This window comes from Lepidochelys kempii, chromosome 5, assembly GCF_965140265.1.
Source record: "Lepidochelys kempii isolate rLepKem1 chromosome 5, rLepKem1.hap2, whole genome shotgun sequence".
In the NCBI taxonomy this organism is placed as follows: Eukaryota; Metazoa; Chordata; order Testudines; family Cheloniidae; genus Lepidochelys; species Lepidochelys kempii.
This window is the reverse complement of record NC_133260.1, coordinates 49,736,668-49,758,627: the sequence shown is the minus strand read 5'-3', so window position 1 is coordinate 49,758,627 and position 21,960 is coordinate 49,736,668. Positions and strand designations below refer to the sequence as shown.

At 46.7% G+C, this 21,960-nt stretch overlaps 2 long non-coding RNA genes across 2 annotated transcripts; one reads left to right on the top strand and one right to left on the bottom strand.

Moving 5' to 3' along the window:
- Positions 1 to 1,232: 1,232 nt before the first annotated feature.
- On the bottom strand, positions 1,233 to 8,810 carry LOC140911377 (uncharacterized). The gene is made up of 3 exons (XR_012158925.1): positions 8,460 to 8,810; positions 2,254 to 2,417; positions 1,233 to 1,398 (listed from the first exon to the last, which is right to left on the bottom strand). It is a non-coding gene; the product is annotated as an uncharacterized lncRNA (long non-coding RNA).
- LOC140911378 (uncharacterized) lies at positions 7,053 to 18,873 on the top strand. The gene is made up of 3 exons (XR_012158926.1): positions 7,053 to 7,138; positions 10,973 to 11,067; positions 18,603 to 18,873. It is a non-coding gene; the product is annotated as an uncharacterized lncRNA (long non-coding RNA).
- Positions 18,874 to 21,960: the final 3,087 nt, after the last annotated feature.

The window sequence follows — 21,960 nt, the reverse complement described above, 5'->3', positions numbered from 1 at the left end:
TATTCTACCCTTCTGTCCTCACTACCACATTTTGCCCCCTGAGCCTGCTCACTTGCTCTTGCCTGACCTGTTGCCTTTGCCTCCATTCTGTGTCCGGGCAACTGCCCCATAGCCTTCTGGATCTGCCCCCTCTGCCCTCATTTGCCCCCCTCTCCTCAGTGGCCCCTGAGCTTGACTTGCTGCCCCATTGGCCCTCTGGAATCTGCCCCATTGCTCCTCAATGTGCCCCTTGCTCTCCCTCCTCCCAGACTCGCCCCCTGATGAGCTCCCCCCTGCCCCCGAACCTTTTGTGAGTTCCCAGATGGGATTGTCAGCGTGAAGCTCACCCAGCTCTTCACAAGATGAAGAGACGACCACCCAGGTTTCAGGCTCAGGCCTGGAGCTGATCTGAGCCGAGCTAGGTTGCTAGCTGTACAGCAGAGCCCTACACAGCCCTACCAAGACACAGCCCCAAACATGTGTGTATGTGTAACTGACACATCTTTAGGGAGATGGGTTCCACTGGGTGACTTATTACGCAATAACATTATTGCTGTGCAATACTTATCCATTCAGAAAAACAGCTGAAACAAGAATGCTTTCAAAGGCCAGCCTGATGTGAAAGGGTGTGTGTAATAAGAACCTTTTGTGGGGGGGGGGGGCCACATGCCTCCATCTGAGCTGACACACACCAAACAGACAGCACTTGCACTAACCTTCTCTATCACGGATTCCTTTATATTGTCTTAAGGGAAGCGTATATTATTTTAGGGCCTGGGAAAACAGCACCTTGAGCACGTGAATGGGACACTACCTCTTTCCCAACCCAGTAGAGGCAAAGGCAGAGGTGTTACAAGTTTGACATTTCTATTAAAATGTTATTGAAAATTAACTCAGCCTTGATGTTATCTAAAATACTAAATAAGAGATGCTTTCAGTCCAATTTCTCATTACAGGGGATACACCAGGTATGTTTCTTATTTTTATTTTCCCCATAGTCTGTTAAATTGACTAATCAAGTCAACACAGAGTTCTCTGTGTGGCTTCAAAAAACTCAGTAATTTTGTTAGAAAATGTTGAAATCCAACTCCAAAGTATTCAGCCCAAATATTTAGTTAAAGTAACCCTGTGGGTTAATAAACTAAACAAAGGCAAACCATGCAAAACTGCAGCAATGAAAACCAGGCTAAATAAACGAAGGAAAGTTTATAAGAACCCTTTAGCAGGAAAAAAACAGCGAAGGAAAACTGCATGAAAGTTTAATATGAAGCATGTGATAGACAGGGGCTCATTTTACAGGTACTGGGCTTTACTTCCAACATTCACCATCAACAAGGAATTTCATATTAGTTTTCACATATTTCGAAACCATATCGATGCGACTTCTGTTCCAGATTCCAAAGGCAGATTACATGTGGCCTAAAAAAAAAAAAAAAAGTGTTACTCTTGTTTAGTTTCCTTTCCAAAACTCATTACACTATTAATTTCAGTGTCTGACTGATTTACCTATTTCAGTTTTAGAAATGTGGTTACAAAATATTTATCTTTTGCACAAGAATCTGGCTTATTTTGGTTAGAGACCGATGCTCTGCTGCAATGTTTGCTCATTTGCAAGAGTTCTTGGAAATAGAGATTTAACTAAAGTATCTCATTTAAATCACTTCTTTTAAAACTAGCTAATAATAGGAAATCAGACTTTTATCTAGCTGGATCAAGGTAGTCTGTTAAAGTGACATGATTAACAGAGCAAAGTTTTTGTTATTCAATATTACTGGAAACAGGCTTCAATGCGCTGACAATTTGGTAATAATTATAATCATTATTATTCTGCAGTTTACATCAGGACAAAAGAAACTTTCACGTGCAATTGTTTCTTTGATCAAACAGAGAGCATGGGATTGGTTAAATGTTTTCCTGTGGAATAATGGGTTTCCAAAATTATTTTCTTTTGCATTATAACCCCAGGAAGAAGTCGGGGAGGAGACCACTGGAAAAACAAGCCCCAAAATAACAGGAGATTGTTTAAACTTCTCTTAGTTGCTATTCGTTTTCAAAAAAAGCTGAATAAACAGCCCCGGCCTCTCCCGACGCTGCAGAAAGCAGGTTTGTAATGAAAGAAGGGCAAGGGAAAAGTTTTTTTTTTCTTTTTCAAGCACTTAACGTTCCTCTTTTCAGAAAGTATCTGCATGCAACCCGGGGAGCACCTTATTTACCACGTAGAGGAAACAAGTCCCATTTAAAATTAACCTTCGCTCATGCTGGGAATATACCGACCAAATGTGGGGGCTGTTCCTTTTTTCTTCTCATTCTTTTTTAAACTCCACTGCTTAGCCATCACCCCGTTGAGCTGCAAAGGAAGGGAACGGTCCATTTTGGTGACAAGCCCTGATGAAATTATTTTCTTTTAAAAGATGGGCTAAGCCAGTGAGGCAACAAAGCTTTACAAGAAAAAGAGAGAGAGAGAGTTGGGTAAAATACAACACATTTCTCTATCAATTGCTAGACAAGACAAAGAGGGCTTAACAACAGTTTGAAAAGAGTGGCCTGTGAATGGTTACTATTCAATTTGTATTTTATTCCCCGCTGGTCATGGAATTGAGATCAGAAGAAAAAGTGAAAACACATGGCTGAGGTCAGTAGGATCAGAGAACCACCACATACAGCAAAGGGAAGGAAAAGCAATGGGAACTTGTGTGAAGAAATGGATTATATAAACAGAGCTTACCATCGCCTGCACCCCATTATCCTATAATTTACACTGCATGGGAGCATAGAAATATATTAAACTAGTGATAGGTTTCACCATTGCTTTACAACCTCGCCTTATGCCAATCAATTCCACTATATACTTTCAGACATGTTTAGAATTCTTGAACTAATGTGTTTATTTTAAATATCACAGGGAAATTATTACATCACCAGCAAATAATGCTGGGGAAGGTTGCCTTCCTTTTGAAGTATGCAGCAGTGAAACATGATTTTAATTACATAATCATTTTGAAACTGTAATTATACAATAAACGAGGGGGATTAAGCGGGAAGGATATAGTATATTAAAAATTGCTTAGGTCTTGAGAAAACAAACACAGACACAAAAGAAAAGCTGGTCATGGGGACTGGTTGATAAATTTGAGCAACCACATTTATTTTTTATTTTTGTCCAGGGGCTAAAACCCACCAGCTAGGGCAGTTTGCTTTCTTTTCCGAAGTAAGGAAACCCAGAAGTTTATTCCCTGAGGGTTCAACACAAATCTGTTGACGTTTTGCAAAGTCGAACCCCAGAAATGTGAGTGGAGGGTAGAATCAAGGCAGCAACTGGCTTATTACGGCCTTAGCAGTGTATGTTTGCTGTTATGTTACCTAAAAACAAGTGCACGTTAGGAAAGATTCCGTGTCAGGGCGACCTGGGAATTCAGAGAATGAAGCCAAATGAAATCGAACGGCTCAGCCTTTCAGAACAGTTTTTTCCTTCTTTGCAGAAGGAAGCAGGTCCATCCATCCATCCTACTCACCTCAAATCATCCGCAATCAACAGCAGATCACCTCATTCCAATATGCAGGCTCCTTTTATGTATGTATTTTTGCCCTAAGAATTTTATCTTTTTGCGTTCGAGATCGCTTTTAACGGGACGGGCTGGATACTCCTCAATACCCCCAAACTTTTCTTTATTTAAAGTTTAGACTAACATTCGCCCCGTAAATGTGTGTCACTTCTTCCCGGCCTCTCATTAATCACATTAACTAGTTTCCAACAGAACCCAGATAAAACAGATAGGGTTGAAACAATATAAACGCTAAAGAAATAGCCAAGTCATGAAGAGGGAGCTAGCATCCGTAGCCATAATTCATCTTTTTCATCTGAAAAGACTGAGGCAGACAGAAATCGGTTTCCAAAAGGTGAATTAGTAGCTCTTCCCTCAATTTGGAGATGAATTACATGAAGCCTAATCACTGGGGACGTGCCCTTTAGGTGACACCTATTTTCCATTTTAGCCTTTCTAATCAAACTGTCACAGAATCTGACATCTTGGGTATCTTACATTAAAAAGAATGGAAACAGCAGCCAAACAAAGGCTCGCACGTCACTCAACCCAGAATCCTCTCAGAAAGCGTCCCCTTGGGCTGGGGCTGTATGAGATTCTCTTCCCCCTCCCCCTCCCCCCCCGAAGAAATGCGTTGACTTTCTCTCAAGGGATTTATTTTTAACAAATGAAAAATTAAACAGGCCAATACTAATCCAAGTGAAATCCAGTGGAAGCCTTTTCATAAATGTAAAGGCTAATTTGCATTCAGCAAAAGCCTATTTAGAAATGCATCTGGATCACAAAACCCCCAGGGATTTAAAAGCAAACAAAGCCAAAACAGAACACACTGGAGAGGTTTGGAAGGGATATGAACTCTACCCTTCAGAGCATGAGTAAACCTCTGACTCCGGAGGAGGGAGGAAGAAACTTTGATTCATGGACAAGTCTTCCCATGACTGCCTACTGGGGTTTCTGGTACCGTCCGCTCTGGAGCATCTGATCTTGGCCACTGCCAGAGCCAGGACACTGGACTGGATGGACCGCTGGTCTGGTGCACTGTAGCACTTCCTATGGTCCAGTTTCCTTTGGGAGGGGAGATCATCGGTTCTGTTTTTTAAGTCTTGGTGGCAAAACCCAGGTGTGCAGCGGGGGAGGGAGTCGACTCGAAGAGACGGTGTCTGCTCGGGGCATTAGTGCAGGCAGCCGATTTATTGGGAGGGGGGCACCAGGTGCCCAGCAGAGCGCACTTTTGCTACGGCAGCTCCTTGGAAGAGACAAACCTCGTTTTCTAAGCGCACAGAAGCTGTTTCCCGCCTGAGGGTTCGACGCTGAGATATCCCGTCTGCTTGTCAACAGCTCTTTTGAACCGCACAGAGCCGTGTTGATATCAAATGTACCCAAGCAGAGTGGAAAGAGAATTTAAAACATCGACAGCAACGCGGGGCAAACAGCCCGGCGGAGCGGGGGGTTTCTCTCGCCGCTCCGCCTGGCCAGTCACGCAATCACCCGCGCCTGGGGTCGATCTGTGGCAGGGCAGTGCCCCGCACTGTGTGCCAGGGACACGGCTCCGCCCCTCCCCTGAGGAACAGCTCAATGCTAATTAATAATCCTCGATCACCAGTGGTCAATTAATGGGCCAGATAACGACCCCCCCCCCGGTAATCTGGCGCAACTAGTGTCCCCACAAAGGGGCAGCTCGGGTAGGAAAACATGATACCTGCCCCTGGGCAGTGTTCATTCAGGAGAGATTGAAAACCAGCCCCAAAATCAGAGGCGGGGGCGCTGAATCCTGTGCTCCCCAAGCACAGTGATCAGCCAGAACACCGCCCCGAGGGTGCCAGGCAGAGGCATGCGGGGCTCGGGCTGGCCAGTGCCGCACGCCGAGCCCCGCAGGGGCAGCAGGCTGCCCCGGGAGGCGCACGTGCTGTAGCTCACTGTCCGGCTCGCTAGCGCGCCTGGCTCGGACCTGGTGCCGAGGAGGGTTCATAGCTGGCCTCGGTCTCACCCCCATTCGTCCCGAGACACACGGGAACGCCAGTCGTTTCCAACGGACCATCGACGAGAGGGGAACCCGTAACAGAGGGGCCGGTCCCTGCACTGTTACAAGGGTTTCTGATTTATCTGGGTCAGTTCGTGACTCTGGTTTCCTTATTGCAAGCCAGTGAGCAAAACACAGGACAGCGCGTTCGGGGGCAACACCATTCTACCCCCAGAAGCGAACCCTGCACGCGTGGGTAAAGGCATGAAACCAGTGGCACTGTCTGCACTGCCGACGGTAGGTGCTTTTAACATCAGCTCCCCCACCCTGCATTTCTTATCGTTTCCTTTTCTACACTCAGCTCCATTTATTCCACCGGGGGGAAACCGAAACACAGGACAAACACAAACAAACCCCAAGTCCCGGCTATTTATCTTCATTAGGGAGGGGTGGCATGAGAGACATGTGTAACATTCGTTCCCACCAGAGCATCTGTCCTACCGGTACTCTCAATAACCGGGACTTCATCAATTTGATGTAAGCGATGTAAAAGTGACCGGTTGCGTGGGAAGTGCCTTATAAGCGATCCCACACCAAACTCCCACGTTACAAATTGTACTCGCACTCTGGATAGGGTAATCACAGTGTGCGCTGTCAAATGTACTAATCTTAGTACCTGGCTAACAAATTAACGCCTAAGGGAAGTCATAAACGAGTAAATATAAGCAATGCCGCAGTCGCACAAGTTCATTCCCGATTGAAGAACTGCTTCTATTATAATGCCCAAGTCTCTGTTTACATAGAAACACATCTGAATTGCATCAACAGACGGCGTTTACATGAGATTTCCAATTATAGGCGTTTGTGAGCCTGTATCAAGGGATTAACGTGGCTAAATGGTATAACCCGTTACTTTCTCAGTACATACCGAACATGAAAGTGTGTTATTATTTCAGAGTAGCTTTATTACATTAAAGTGGATTTTCAGTTGATTAGCTTTCCTGATTTTCTCTGCAGAGAATGGTGATTGGATGCTTTCACATATTGATACTATACGGATCACCAGCTGGTACAGACGGTACAAAATTTGTTGACCTCCTGCCTCGCATATTCATATTGGAAACACGCTATATTTTGAATTTCTCATCAATAAATAAAGGCTCGAGGCTTCTGGGAAAGTTTGCATGGTGGTTTAAATAAAAGAGAAGCCATTGCCCCATGCTCATTGCAAAGACCATTCTGGGACCCTTGTGCCTGCAATTCTTGTCGTGGTCACCGTATTTCCTCTTGTGTGTTGTGGCCGTGGCTAAGTCCCTCTCTCTCTTCCCCGGTCTTCCTAAGACTTTAAGATGTCCTTCAGTGAGCGTGCTTCTGGTAAACACGAAGTTCAAAGGAAATCGTGCGTTCTACCCTCCAAACTGATGAGGATTTCACCGAGCTGGGGAGCTAATCGCGCTGCAGCAGTGTTTGCCTTGGCTCAAAGAGCAGGTGCTCTCCAGTCCGTTGCGCCGCCTTTGGTAATTGAGGCAGCCAGACATACGATTTCCCAATTCGCCTTCACCGACAGCCTTGGTGGGAGGGGATCATGGAGCGCGCGAGGGAATGAACGATAATGGTTAACCCGGTTGGACTAGCGCCCCATATGCCCAGCGGCCAGGTAGGACCCTCTTCACCTCTCTGTCCCCCCGATCTCCAGTGCCTACGCCCTCGCCTTGTCTGAGGGGAGGGCAGCGGACAGGGCTCCGCGAGATTGCCAAAACACCCGGGCTTCAATCAATCCAGCTGGAGCCAATCACGTCCTTGCTTGTTCCGCCCAAGGGTTTGGGTTGTTGGTTTTTTTTGTTATTACCAGCAGGAGAGTGGGGTGCGGAGAGAGAGAACCTTTTGTAGTGATAAACACCCATTTTTTCATGGTTTGTGTGTATAAAAACATCGTCTTTATTTTCTACAGTGTGCATCCCATGAAGTGAGCTGTAGCTCAGGAAAGCTCATGCTCAAATAAATTGGTTAGTCTCTAAGGTGCCACAAGTCCTCCTTTTCTTTTTAAGCTGCTCTAAATGACGATCGTGACATAGTCGAAACTAAAGAGCTGCAGTATTGGTTCCAATCACGCATGCGCAGCCTACTTTAAGGCAAGAAACTCTTCTTAATGACCAGTACTGGCGGCTTCTCAGGGCTTCTGTCCCAGCAAACCAAGTCCCGATAAACACATCCTGCTTCATAAATTAGTCTCAAGGTATCTGGATCAACGCAGGCTCCTTTTCTTTCCAGGTTTTATTGTTGCCAATAAAATAGCGAACCAAGTAGTGCCCCTGGGTTTTGCAGGGTTACAAAACGACATTTCTTGATCATATATTAACAGCCTCTCAGGCCGCATTAAGGTAGAACTGGCTGTGGAGTAAAACACCACTCCCGTGCGTGGCTGTGGTCTCCCAAACCCCTTTCTAGTCCAATCCACTCACCCTTATAAAAGTAATTCACAAAAAATAAAATAAAATAAAAGACCCTGAGGGGTCGTTGATCGTCCCAATCCCTGACGATGCCTCCAGAGGTCACATCCCGAGCCTGGAATCCTGAGAATTGATTTTATCCCATACATCTTTTAATACAGCAAAATACAAGGTATTTCCCCCCTTCATGCGCCATTTTAATGGGCGACGAAGCGTGAGACTCTGGTTACACGCTACCTCCTTCACATGTTTAAGCCAGAAGAAACCCATGGAGTTCCACAATAAGGATAGCATAAAACAATCAATACTTTGCCCTTATATAGGTTTCTTTTATCTGAGTATCTCAAAGCACTGCACAGACGTTAATTAGCGTGCACAACGCCCCTGCAGCGTAGCATTTGTTTGTGTGGAAGTTAATAAAGAGGGCACCCATGGAAACAGTCTCTGGGCACGTATGCCAAAAAGTGAATACAAACTACAATACTAGCAAACAAAATGGATCCCTGCCCCCCATAAGTTCTTACTCACAAGCATGCGTAGAAGAGGGGGTGAATGCCAGACCTGAGGACCCTCCACTGAAAACCTTGTCTCTACCGTTTAGATAGCTACGCCTACAGACTGTTAGTAAAAGCCGCTCATCTGATCGCAGCCTTCTTGGCAGAGTCCAGGGGGAAAGACGGTCTCGCAGATACTCAGGATCCAAACCAGAGCGCATGGTGGATCCATCGCCGCTTCGGAATTGTACTCAGGAAAGACAAAAGAGGAGCGTTAAATGCTGCCTGTGTCTGACATTATCACTCTCTAAGTGGGCAGCCACATTCTGTACCGGCTGTAGCTTCAAGAGTTCTCCTACACACACCGCATTGCAATAATCTAATAGAGAGGCTACAAAGGCAAGGGTGACTGTGGGGAAGTCCATATAGGAGGTCTCCTCAAAGGCGTGATTTTAAACCAATTGCAGTGCAAAAGGCTGGGTGGGCGCTCTTACTTTGGGTTAATTCAGGTTAGCTTAAAACTAGCAAGACCACAGAAGGGAAGATAGACTGTCCACTTGGGAGATGGTTTCCTGCACGCAGACTGATTGAATCTGGCACAGCCCGGTGTGCCTTATGTTCTCCTGCCGCACTCTGGTCCTGTTGTGTTGGAGTGGGGATTTACCCGGCGGGGAGGACAGGCGATGTTGAGGCTTCCTATTTTCCCTGAGGATTCTGCCAGGGAGGGGAAGCTTGAAACCACACTGCCAACTCCACAGGTACTTGCTGATGGAGGCAGACGCACTGAATCATTGCATTCTCCATCACCCTGGCCATGCCTTTTCTCTAGGCAGCACACCCACGTTTGGCTGGCCTCCTATGGCCACTGGAAGAGGCTTGCATAGACCTGGGGGGTGAATTTAGCCATTTGATTGCAGCTAGACCTTCCCTGGTAACTAGGACAGGTGCTTGTCTGCTTTCAAGCATGAGAGGGCAGCAATGAGAACATCTTGGAAAGTGCACATCGTTGGACAGAGCCTAATTTTCTTTAAACTCATTCACTGTTCCATTATTAATAGGACGGGAATGAGACGAAACTCTCCCCAGGCTTGGTTAAAAGAACGGATCATCAGAGAAACATTTTATGATGCTAAGGGGCCCCGGAAGAGAATGAGAGCACACAAGTATACCCAGCTCTCAGCTTCCTTCTGTAGATCTAGAACTATGTATGGCTCAAAGTCTGCTCATGTCAGCCACATTTCATTATTTTGCAGGATTACATCTTTACAATAATAATAGTATTTATAAACCACCTCCCTTGGCAAGGTGCTCTGAGCAACACAGCATAATGGAACAAAAACACAGTTTAGAACATTGTTAAAACAGTTCCCAGAACTTCAGATGAGAAGAACAAAAAATATGAGGGGTGGGGGGGGGGGGGAACGGAGAGGAGCTGAAACGGGAGCAAGGGGATTGAGGAGGGCTCCAAGTCTGGGATCAACAGGGATCAAGCTAGAAAAAACAAATGAGGAAAGTGCTGTTTTTAGCTGTTTAAAAGTGTGGTGGGATAGGCTGAGAAGGAGAAGTGAGTTCCATGCCCACAGCAAAGGGATGAGAAGCATATGCAATTGGGGGATCCCTAAAAAAGTGTGTGATGGTTGAGCTCAGATCATGATATACAAGGACCCTTCTTTAAGGCCAAGTGCTTTTTTGCCCTCATGAAAGTGTTGGGGGCTTCATGGCTGGGTGTTCTCAGTGGAGTACTCTGGGACTCCGTTCCCTGCTAGTCAGAGAGCCAGAGCCACCAATAAGACCAGTCTCAACCAACTGCTTGTCTGCTCTATGACACTGGCAGACCAGATGCTAGCTCATGCCAAGGCCCCTAGGCATCACTGAACACTGACAAATGCATAGCTGGAAACCAGTCTGGTTCACTTGTGTGTTAGCATTGTTAAAATAGATGTTAAGTTTATAAGAATGTGTTTAGTCTTTATGAAATGCGTGTGGGTTGCTGCATGCGTTAATCTCATTTATAATATCTGTAACCTATGTTATAAATTAAGATTTAAGTGTTTGATATAAAACTGGAACATGCCCAAACCAGGAGAGAAGCATTACCTAGTGTGAAATACTAGTTTAACATAAGAGGTGGCATCTTCTGCCCAGCAAAAGAAGGCCAGATGAACCATTGTGGAACATCAATGGACAAAAGACTTTGTTGATTGCTCCCCCACACCCAGGAAGAGGGGACCAGGGTATGTGCATGTCCCATCACAGTTTGAACTCTGGGGGAAGGGAATAAAAATCCCTGACCAGAAGGCTCTGTATCACTATGCTGCTTGGAATTTGGAGAGGGCAACATTTCTAAGCATGAGCAAGGGATTCCCAAGTTGCTTAGCTTGAGTTAGCCCTAAAGGACACATAGAGCTTGCACATTACAGCAGCTTCTGTTACTTTTTGGATCCTAAGACTGTAACTCATTTGTGTGTGTATGTTTACCTGCTTTAACCTTGTAAATAACTCTTGTTTCTTTTTCCAATTAATAAATCTGTTGTTACTTTATTACAGGTGTGATGTTACACTCCATATGCTTTTTGAAAATATGCTTGGAATGTGAATATAATGTAACTGGAACATGCTTTATGCAAAAGGTCTCTTGTAAGGTACCATTTCAAAGTTTATAATCTACTGAGTGTGTTCGTCCTATTTGTATGCATGTATCGTTCTTGTATCTAAAACTAGAAATATGAAGTTAACCCTGAGGTCCTACTGTAATTATGCAAAGTGTGGGCCATTAATGGTGGTTTACAATCTTGGTGGCACCCATCTACTAGAACAATTGGCTGTAGATGGTTTATTTACCTGTAAGCCTTCTTGTGGACCTGGGGCCAGCCTGCGGGTAATGAAGAATGAAGTCTTACAGTGACACGTGAACATGTCACCCGATACTTGAATCCATCTTAAACCTGGGGCTTTTCCATTTAGAAGGAAGAGTGGGAACCCAGAGGGAGACAAAGGATTCCCTCCATGTGCCAAATATATAAAAGGGTGTGGAACAGAAGAAAGGGGGCTGCAGTCATGAGAAATCCCCTAGTTACCACCTAAGCTGGAACTAAAAAGAACTGTATCAGGGGAAAGGATTGGGCCCAGACAGAGGGCATGGCTACACTTGCAGATGTAGAGCACTTTGAGTTAAACCAGCCTTCATAGAGCGCAGTAGGGAAAGTGCTACAGTCTGTTCACGCTGACAACTTCAAGCATACTGGCGTGGCCACATTTGCAGCACTTGTAGCAGCATTGGGAGTCGAGCATTATGGGCAGCTATCCCAGCATGCAAGTGGCTGCAACATGCTTTTCAAATGGGGGGGGTGGGGTGGAGTGTGACAGGGAGTGTGTTGTGTGTATGTGGGGGGAGAGAGAGTGGGTTTTTGGGGGGCTGAGAGCATGTCAGCATGCTGTCTTGTAAGTTCAGACAGCAGCAGACCCCCCCTCCCGCCTCTCTCTCTCTCACACACAGCATTCTACACTAATGGTTTCTTTGTCTCGGAGGAGATGAGCAGCTGGCTGCCAGAAACGGAGCTTTCAATGGGCATTTCCGTATTCCTACAGCCAATTCCAAACAATGACTAGAGCGGTCACTTGACTTAAGGGGATTATGGGATGTTTCCAGAGGCTGATCAGAGCGCAGTAAAGCAACACCTTGTTCACACTGGTGCTGCAACACTCCAGCGGGGGCGCAGCGAGTGTTATTCCATTCACCGAGGTGGAGTACCAGCAGCGCTGTAGCCACGGAGTCAGAGCGCTCTACGTGCCTTGCCGGTGTGGACGGGTAGTGAACTAGTGTGGCCAGGGGCTCCTTTATTGCGCTGTAACTTGCAAGTGTAGCCAAGCCCTAAGAGTCTAGTCTGTGAAAGAAGCTTATTGGAACAACTCTGAGGGTGAGATTTACCCAGGGGCGAAAGTAAGTTAAAGGACTTACCGGTACGCCGGAGTCCTGGGCAGGGGGCGTGGCCTCAACCGGAAGAGGCAGGGCCTTAAACTGGTAGAGGCAGCTGGGAGCCTGGGGCCCTTTAAATCACCCCCGAGCTACCAGCTGCAGATGTGGCTGGGAGCCCCGAGGCTCAGGGGCAATTTAAAGGGCCCAGGGCTCCAGCTGCCGCTATTGCAGTGGAGTCCCGGGCCCTTTAAATCACTGAGGAGTCCTGGGGGCTCCCAGCTGCCACCACTGTCCCGGGGCTCTGGGCTCCGCTGTGTTAGCAGCTGCCGGAGCCCCGAGCCCTTTAAATCCCCACCTGAGTCCTGCTGCCCAAGCCCTGGGGTAGCAGTAGCCGGGCTCCACTGGGGATTTAAAGGGCCCCGGGGCTCCAGCCGCCACTACCGCCCCGGCCCTTTAAATCCCCTCCAGAGCCCCGCCGCCGCTACCCCAGGGGTTTGGCAGCAGGGCTTAGGCGGGGATTTAAAGGGCCCCAGGAGGGTAGAGGGGCTGGAGCTCCGGGGCCCTTTAAATCCCCACGAGAGCCCCGCCACTGCCGCTACCGCAGGGCTCAGGCAGCAGGGCTCAGGCCGGGATTTAAAGGGCCCTGGGGGTGGAAGGGGTTGCAGCGGCTAGAGCTCCGGGGCCCTTTAAATCCCTGCTGCAGCCCCGCCGCTGCTACCCCAGGGCTTTAAATTGCCCTCTCTGAAAGCTGGTCCTGGTACAGCGCACCAGCTCTTACCGGTACGCCGTACCGGCTTACTTTCACTTCTAGATTTACCTGTATTCTGTTTTTTAATGTATGAGGCTTAGACTTGTGTATTTTTGTTTTATTTTGCTTGGTAACTTACGTTGTTCTGTCTGTTATTACTTGAAACCACTTAAATCCTACTTTTATAATTAATAAAATCACTTTATTAATTAACCCAGAATAAGTGATTAATTCCTGGGGGAGCAAACAGCTGCACATATCTCTCTATTAGTGTTATAGAGGGTATAAACTTTATACAGAGTAACATGGATTTATTTGGGGGTTGGATCCCATTGGGAGCCGGGTGTCTGGGTGCTGGAGAAAGGAAACCTGCTAAGCTGTTTTCAGTTAAGTCTGCAGCTTTGGGGGCATGGATCAGACCCTGGGTCTGTGTTGCAGCAGACTGGTGTGTCTGCCTCAACAAGGCAGGGTTCTGGAGTCTCAAGCTGGCAGTGGAAAACGGGCTCAGAGGTAATTCCAGCACATCCGGTGACAGGCCCAAGGGGGTCTCTGTGACCGAACCTGTCACAGCAGGATTGACTACAAGCATTGTCTTTGATCTAAGGTACAATTGATCTGGGGTAAGTGATGATCCTTTGGGACTGGGAGTAACCTGAATATTGTATCAGGGGAAAGGAAGTCAGACGTCAAGAATTATAACATTCAAAAACCAGTTGGAGAACACTTCAATCTCTTTAGTCACTCGATTACAGACCTAAAAGTGGCAATTCTTCAACAAAAAAACTTCAAAAACAGACTCCAACAAGAGACTGCTGAATTGGAATTAATTTGCAAACTGGATACAATTAACTTAGGCTTGAATAAAGACAAAGTAAAACTATTCCCCCCCCCCCCGCTGTTCCTCGGACGTTCTTGTCAACTGCTTGTCAACTGGCCCACTTTTATCACTACAAAAGGTTCCCCCCCCCCCCTTGCTGGTAATAGCTCACCTTAGCTGATCACTCTCGTGACAGTGTGTATGGTAACACCCATTGTTTCATGTTCTCTGTATATAAATCTCCCCACTGTATTTTCCACTGAATGCATCCGATGAAATGAGCTGTAGCTCATGAAAGCTTATGCTCAAAAAAATTGGTTAGTCTCTAAGGTGCCACAAGTACTCCTTTTCTTTTTGAGGATACAGACTAACACGGCTGCTACTCTGAAACCTGAATATTGTTGTGATTTTTTATGTAAGGGACCATCTATCACAAAGGCAGGCTTGCCTGGGTGGCAAGATAGATGGGAATGCCCAAGGGGACTGTCCATGACTCCATATTAAGGCTGTTTAGTGCTTGAGGAGTTCACACTGGATACTCTGTGTGTTCTATAACTAGATTTCACCAACCATCAGCTAGTTTGTGGCAGTCTACCCTGAGGTTGACACCCATATCTGTGAGCCACTCCAGGAAGCTTTATATGCTCCCTCCCACAAATCTCATTGTGCTTTCTTCCATGACATCCCTTATGAATGGACCATGCCCCATGCCCCCGACCCTGTCAAATCCTTATCGCTACTATTCCTTCCCGTAATCTACTGCCATCACAAAGCCCACAAAGAGTCTAGAGGAGGAGGGACAGTCGAGGAAAGAGCACTACTTCTTTATATAATTACAAAATATAACAAAACAAATGCATTTACATATAGAAAAGATTGTCTGTGTTTGTCTCCCTCTTCCCCACCTTACATATGTTGCTCAGCTACTTAGACTGGAAGCTCCATGAGGAACATGTTTATCTGTATTCTTGGACAGTGCTTAGCACAGAAGTTCCCAGTGTGGCCCATGGCCCACAGAGCACTTGCTGGATGTCTGTGGAGAGCTGACTAGAAACATGGTGCTGGCTGTCCTCCTTTCCGGCTGCTAATCGCATTAACAGAAGCTAAAATAAGTTAACTAGTTTCCTAATAATTACTTTCCATGTTAGAGATTGTGTTGGTTTTACATAAGAGCCTCGTGGGAACTACAGCAATCAGAAGATTACATTGAAAGAATATTGAGGTTGTAAAGTCAAGCAGTCAAAAGTTAGGCAAAGCCACATTTAAGATAGCCTGTGCAACCCTAATTTGGCCCCCTGTGCATAAGAATTGAGATGTCTCTTCAATGACATCACACTTTTTTTCCCCCAATAGGATCTCTGCCCCATTCAATGCACAGGGTGGGAATGAATAAGGGTTATGTAGTGAATGAGGCTGTTGTCTGTAGAACCCCTGGAAAGTGTTTAGTGAACAAAGCAGGGGACAGCAAGAAGAGAATGGATCATCTCAAGGTTAAGGCAGTTGATACTTTTGTCAATTTTGCCCTTAATCACTCTGTGCCTCAGTTCCTGCATCTGTAAAATGGGATAAAGCCACCTATTCTCACCGGGGAGTTAAGATAAATTCAGTGCTTGTGAAGAATTTGGATACTACCATGAGTGCACCATAGAAACACTCAGGAGGCAATTAATATTCTGCAATCTATGGAGGGTTTGAATGGTATGCATTAAATAAGGCCTGGGGCTACACTTTGGATGAGGATAAAAAGCAATATTCAACAACTACCAGTTCACAGAATGAGGCAGAGTTTTGTGGAAGAAAAATAGTACATAATTAAAGACCATTAAAGCATATGCACAAGATGATTGAATAAAGGTCGCACAGGCAGCATTAATTCTGGCATTTACTAACCATGGAGTGCTTATATTTGCAACCTTAACATTCCTTTAATTAGGGCTATCAATTAATTGCAGTTAACTCATGCAATTAACCCAAAAAAGTTATCATGATTAATTGCAGTTTTAACACACTGTTAAACAATAGAATACCAATTGAAATTTATTAAATATTTTAGATGTTTTTCTACATTTTTCAAATATATTGATTTCAATTACAACAGAATACAAAATGTACAGTGCTCACATTATTTTTATTACAAATATCTGCACTGTAAAAATGATAAAATAGTATTTTCCAATTCACTTCATACAAGTACCGTAGTGCAATCTCTTTATCGTGAAAGCGCAACTTACAAAAGTAGAATTTTTTGTTACATAACTGCACTCAAACAAAACAATGTAAAACTTTAGAGCCTACAAGTCCACGCAGTCCTACTTCTAGTGCAGCCAATCGCTAAGAGAAACAGGTTTGTTTACATTTGCAGGAGATAATGCTGCCTGCTTCTTATTTACAATGTCACCTGAAAGTGAGAACAGATGTTCACATGGCACTTTTGTAGCTGGCATTGCAAGGTATTTACGTGCCAGATATGCTAACCATTTGTATGCCCCTTCATGTTGTGGCCACCATTCCAGAGGATATGCTTCGTGTTGATGATGCTTGTTAAAAATATAATGTGTTAATTAAATTTGTGACTGAACTCCTTGGGGGACAGTTGTAGGTCTTCTGCTCTGTGTTTTATTGGCATTCTGCCATATATTTCATGTTATGGCAGTCTCTGATGATGACCCAGCTTGTTGCTCATTTTAAGAACACTGTCACTGCAGATTTGACAAAGTGCAAAGAAGGTACCAATGTGAGATTTCTAAAGATAAATACAGCACTCGACTCAAGAATCTGAAGTGCCTTCCAAAATCTGAGAGGGATGAGGTGTGGAGCCTGCTTTCAGAAGTCTTAAAAGACCAACACTCAGATGCGGAAACTACAGAACCTGAACATCAAAAAAGAACATCAGCTTTCTGTTGGGGACATGTGACAGATGATGAAAATGAACATGTATTGGTCTGCACTGCTTTGAATCATTATCGTGTAGAACCCATCATCAGCATGGATGCATGTCCTCTGGAATGGTGGTTTAAGCATGAAGGGACATATGAATTTTTAGCTCATCAGGCACGTAAACATCTTGCAATGCCAACTACAACAGTGCCATGTGAATGCCTGTTCAGGTGACATTGGAAACAAGAAGCAGGCAGCATTATCTCCTGCAAATGTAAACAAACTTGTTTGTCTGAGCCCTGGTCTACACTAGGACTTTAGGTTGAATTTAGCAGCATTAAATCGATGTAAATCTGCACCCGTCCACACGATGAAGCCCTTTTTTCAACTTAAAAGGTTCTTAAAATCGATTTCCTTACTCCACCCCTGACAAGTGGATTAGCGCTTAAATCGGCCTTGCCAGGTCGAATTTGGGGTACTGTGGACACAATTCAATGGTATTGGCCTCCGGGAGCTATCCCAGAGTGCTCCATTGTGACCACTCTGGACAGCACTCTCAACTCAGATGCACTGGCCAGGTAGACAGGAAAAGAACCGTGAACTTTTGAATCTCATTTCCTGTTTGGCCAGCGTGGCAAGCTGCAGGTGACCATGCAGAGCTCATCAGCAGAGGTGACCATGATGGAGTCCCAGAATCACAAAAGAGCTCCAGCATGGACTGAACGGGAGGTACAGGATCTGATCGCTGTATGGGGAGAGGAATCCGTGCTATCAGAACCCCGTTCCAGTTTTCAAAATGCCAAAACATTTGTCAAAATCTCCCAGGGCATGAAGGACAGAGGCCATAACAGGGACCCGAAGCAGTGCCGTGTGAAACTTAAGGAGCTGAGGCAAACCTACCAGAAAACCAAAGAGGCGAACGGCCGCTCCGGGTCAGAGCCCCAAACATGCCGCTTCTATGATGAGCTGCATGCCTTTTTAGGGGGTTCAGCCACCACTACCCCAGCCGTGTTGTTTGACTCCTTCAATGGACATGGAGGCAACACAGAATCAGGTTTTGGGGATGAAGAAGATGATGATGATGATGAGGTTGTAGATAGCTCACAGCAAGCAAGCGGAGAAACTGGTTTTCCCGACAGCTAGGAACTGTTTCTCACCGTGGACCTGGAACCAGTACCCCCCAAACCCACTCAAGGCTGCCTCCTGGACCCGGCAGGCGGTGAAGAGACCTCCGGTGAGGGTACCTTTTAAAATACTATACATGGTTTAAAAGCAAGCATGTGAAAGGATTAATTTGCCCTGGCATTCGCGGCTCTTCTGGATGTACTCCCAAAGCCCTTGCAAAAGGTTTCTGGGGAGGGCAGCTTTATTGCGTCCTCCATGGTAGGACACTTTACCACTCCAGGCCAGTAGCACGTACTCGGGAATCATTGTACAACAAAGCATTGCAGTGTAAGTTTGCAGGCATTAAAACAACATCCGTTCTTTATCTCTCTGTATTATCCTCAGGAGAGTGATATCATTCATGGTCACCTGGTTGAAATAGGGTGCTTTTCTTCGGGGGACATGCAGAGGTGCCCGTTCCTGCTGGGTTGTTTGCCTGTGGCTGAACAGAAATGTTCCCCGCTGTTAGCCACGGGGTGGGGGAGGGTTGAGGGGGTAGCCACGTGGTGGGGGGAGGCAAAATGCGACCTTGTAACGAAAGCACATGTGCTAGGTATGTAATGTTAACAGCAAGGTTTACCCTGAAAGAGTGTAGCCATTGTTTTATAAAATGTGTCCTTTTAAATACCGCTGTCTCTTTTTTTTCCTCCACCAGCTGCATGTGTTTCAATGATCACAGGATCTTCTCCTTCCCAGAGGCTGGTGAAGATTAGAAAGAAAAAAAAACGCACTCATGATGAAATGTTCTCTGAGCTCATGCTGTCCTCCCACACTGACAGAGCACAGACGAATGCGTGGAGGCAAATAATGTCAGAGTGCAGGAAAGCACAAAATGACTGGGAGGAGAGGTGGCGGGCTGAAGAGAGTAAGTGGCGGGCTGAAGACAGGGCTGAAGCTCAAATGTGGCGGCAGCGTGATGAGAGGAGGCAGGATTCAGTGCTGAGGCTGCTGGAGGATGAAACCAATATGCTCCAGTGTATGGTTGAGCTGCAGCAAAGGCAGCAGGAGCACAGACTGCCACTACAGCCCCTGTGTAAGCAACCACCCTCCTCCCCAAGTTCCATAGCCTCCTCACCCAGACGCCCAAGAACGCGGTGGGGGGGCCTCCGGCCAACCAGCCACTCCACCACAGAGGATTGCCCAAAAAACAGAAGGCTGGCATTCAATAAATTTTAAAGTTGTAAACTTTTAAAGTGCTGTGTGGCATTTTCCTTCCCTCCTACACCACCTCTCCTGGGCTACATTGGTAGTCATCCCCCTATTTGTGGGATGAATGAATAAAGAATGCACAAATGTGAAGCAACAATGACTTTGCCTCTGCAAGCGGTGATCGAAGGGAGGAGGGGAGGAGCTTACAGGGAAGTAGAGTGAACCAAGGGGCGGGGGGTTTCATCAAGGAGAAACAAACAGAACTTTCACACCGTAGCCTGGCCAGGCATGAAACTGGTTTTCAAAGCTTCTCTGATGCGTACCGCGCCCTCCTGTGCTCTTCTAATCGCCCTGGTGTCTGGCTGCGCGTAACCAGCAGCCAGGTGATTTGCCTCAACCTCCCACCCCGCCATAAATGTCTCCCCCTTACTCTCACAGATATTGTGGAGCACACAGCAAGCAGTAATAACAGTGGGAATATTGGTTTTGCTGAGGTCTAAGCGAGTCAGTAAACTGCGCCAGCGCGCCTTTAAACATCCAAATGCACATTCAACCACCATTCTGCACTTGCTCAGCCTGTAGTTGAACAGCTCCTGACTACTGTCCAGGCTGCCTGTGTACGGCTTCATGAGCCATGGCATTAAGGGGTAGGCTGGGTCCCCAAGGATACATATAGGCATTTCAACATCCTCAACAGTTATTTTCTGGTCTGGGAATAAAGTCCCTTCCTGCAGCTTTTGAAACAGACCAGAGTTTCGGAAGATGCGAGTGTCATGTACCTTTCCTGGCCATCCCACGTTGATGTTGGTGAAACGTCCCTTGTGATCCACCAGTGCTTGCAGCACTATTGAAAAGTACCCCTTGAGGTTTATGTACTCACCGGCTTGGTGCTCCGGTGCCAAGATAGGGATATGGGTTCCGTCTATGGCCCCACCACAGTTAGGGAATCCCATTGCAGCAAAGCTATCCACTATGACCTGCACATTTCCCAGAGTCACTACCCTTGATATCAGCAGATCTTTGATTGCGTGGGCTACTTGCATCACAGCAGCCCCCACAGTAGATTTGCCCACTCCAAATTGATTCCCAACTGACCGGTAGCTCTCTGGCGTTGCAAGCTTCCACAGGGCTATTGCCACTCGCTTCTCAACTGTGAGGGGTGCTCTCATCTTGGTATTCATGCACTTCAGGGCAGGGGAAAGCAAGCCACAAAGTTCCATGAAAGTGCCCTTACGCATGCAAAAGTTTTGCAGCCACTGGGAATCGTCCCAGACCTGCAACACTATGTGGTCCCACCAGTCTGTGCTTGTTTCCCAAGCCCAGAATTGGTGTTCCACCGCATGAACCTGCCCCATTAGCACCATGATGCATGCATTGGCAGGGCCCATGCTTTCAGAGAAACCTGTGTCCATGTCCTGATCACTCACGTGACCGCGCTGAAGTCACCTCCTCGCCCGGTATCGCTCTGCCAGGTTCTGGTGCTGCATATACTGCTGGATAATGCGTGTGGTGTTTAATGTGCTCCTAATTGCCAAAGTGAGCTGAGCCGGTCTGCCGCTTGTTCAAGAAAAGTCCCTGCCGGGCCAGACTGGTTTGTTTACCTGCTGCATCCGCATGTTCAGCCGATCGCGGCTCCCACTGGCTGCGGTTCGCCGCTCCAGGCCAATGCGGACTGCAGGAAGCAGCACGGGCCAAGGGACGTGCTGGTCTGGACCGGTGAACCACAGCCAGTGGGAGCCGCGATCGGCCGAACCTGCAGATGTGGCAGGTAAACAAACCGGTCTGGCCCACCAGGGGCTTTCCCTGAACAAGCAGCAGACCAGCTTTGAGAACCACTGCTCTAGCCTACAGTCATGTGCTGTGTCACCTCCAACCCCTGCTGTCTGTATCCCTGGTGCCTTCTCCACCCTTATATCAGGGCTTCAGTCTCACTCAGTCATGCTCCCCTGACCCTGCCCAGCACTGCTCTGGCCATAATGCTATCTCTTCTTTCTCCTTCAGGGCAGCCAGCCAGCCCGCCCTCCTCAAACTCCAGGGAGTGATTGAAGCTGCTCTGTTCAGCAGCCCTTCTTATATGGTCCAGCCTGGCCCTTATTGGCTGTCTCTCTCTAAACCTTCTCCCGATTGGCTGTCTCTACAAGCCCTTTTCTAATTGGCTGTCCCCTGCACTGCCTCCTCAGGGCTCCTGTAACCCCTCTTCTGCCATAGGGGGGCAGATGCCCCACTACACAGCCTGAGTTTTTTTGGGGAGGCTCTTTTTAGCTCACTCAGGTGACAATATCCCTTTTAGACCCCTAGTTCTCAACAGTGAGGGTTCTCAGGTCATTAATTCTTCTGCTATTAAATCACACGCCTCTTCTTGGAGCTTAACTTTCCAGTAGTTACCATTCAGTCTACTGCTGAGGGTTAAGCACTGAGCATTCCTGGTGGTAACTCCATCGTAAAAAAAATAAAAAGCTTGAGATCTGGGGATATCACTTTGGTCTATCTATCCAAAAGAAGATCCTTCTGCCTGCTTCAGAAGATGGGTTTAGTGGATGCTTTTCACTTTCTCCTTTCTGGGAACTACAGCATCTCAAATACCAGAACTCCTCACTTAAAGTCGTCCCCGGTTAACGTTGTTTCTTGTTCCGTTGTTACGTTGCTGATCAATTAGGGAACATGCTCATTTAAAGTTGTGCAATGCTCCCTTCTAACGTTGTTTGGCAGCCGCCTGTTTTGTCCACTGCTTGTAGGTAGAGCATCCCCTTGCAGATAGCTGGTGGGTGGTGAAAACCAGGGTGGACTGGCAGCCCTCCTAGCAGCTCCCCGCTCCCCTAAGTTCTCTGTGCAGCAGCTGCCCAGTAGGCTATCAATTGCTGGCA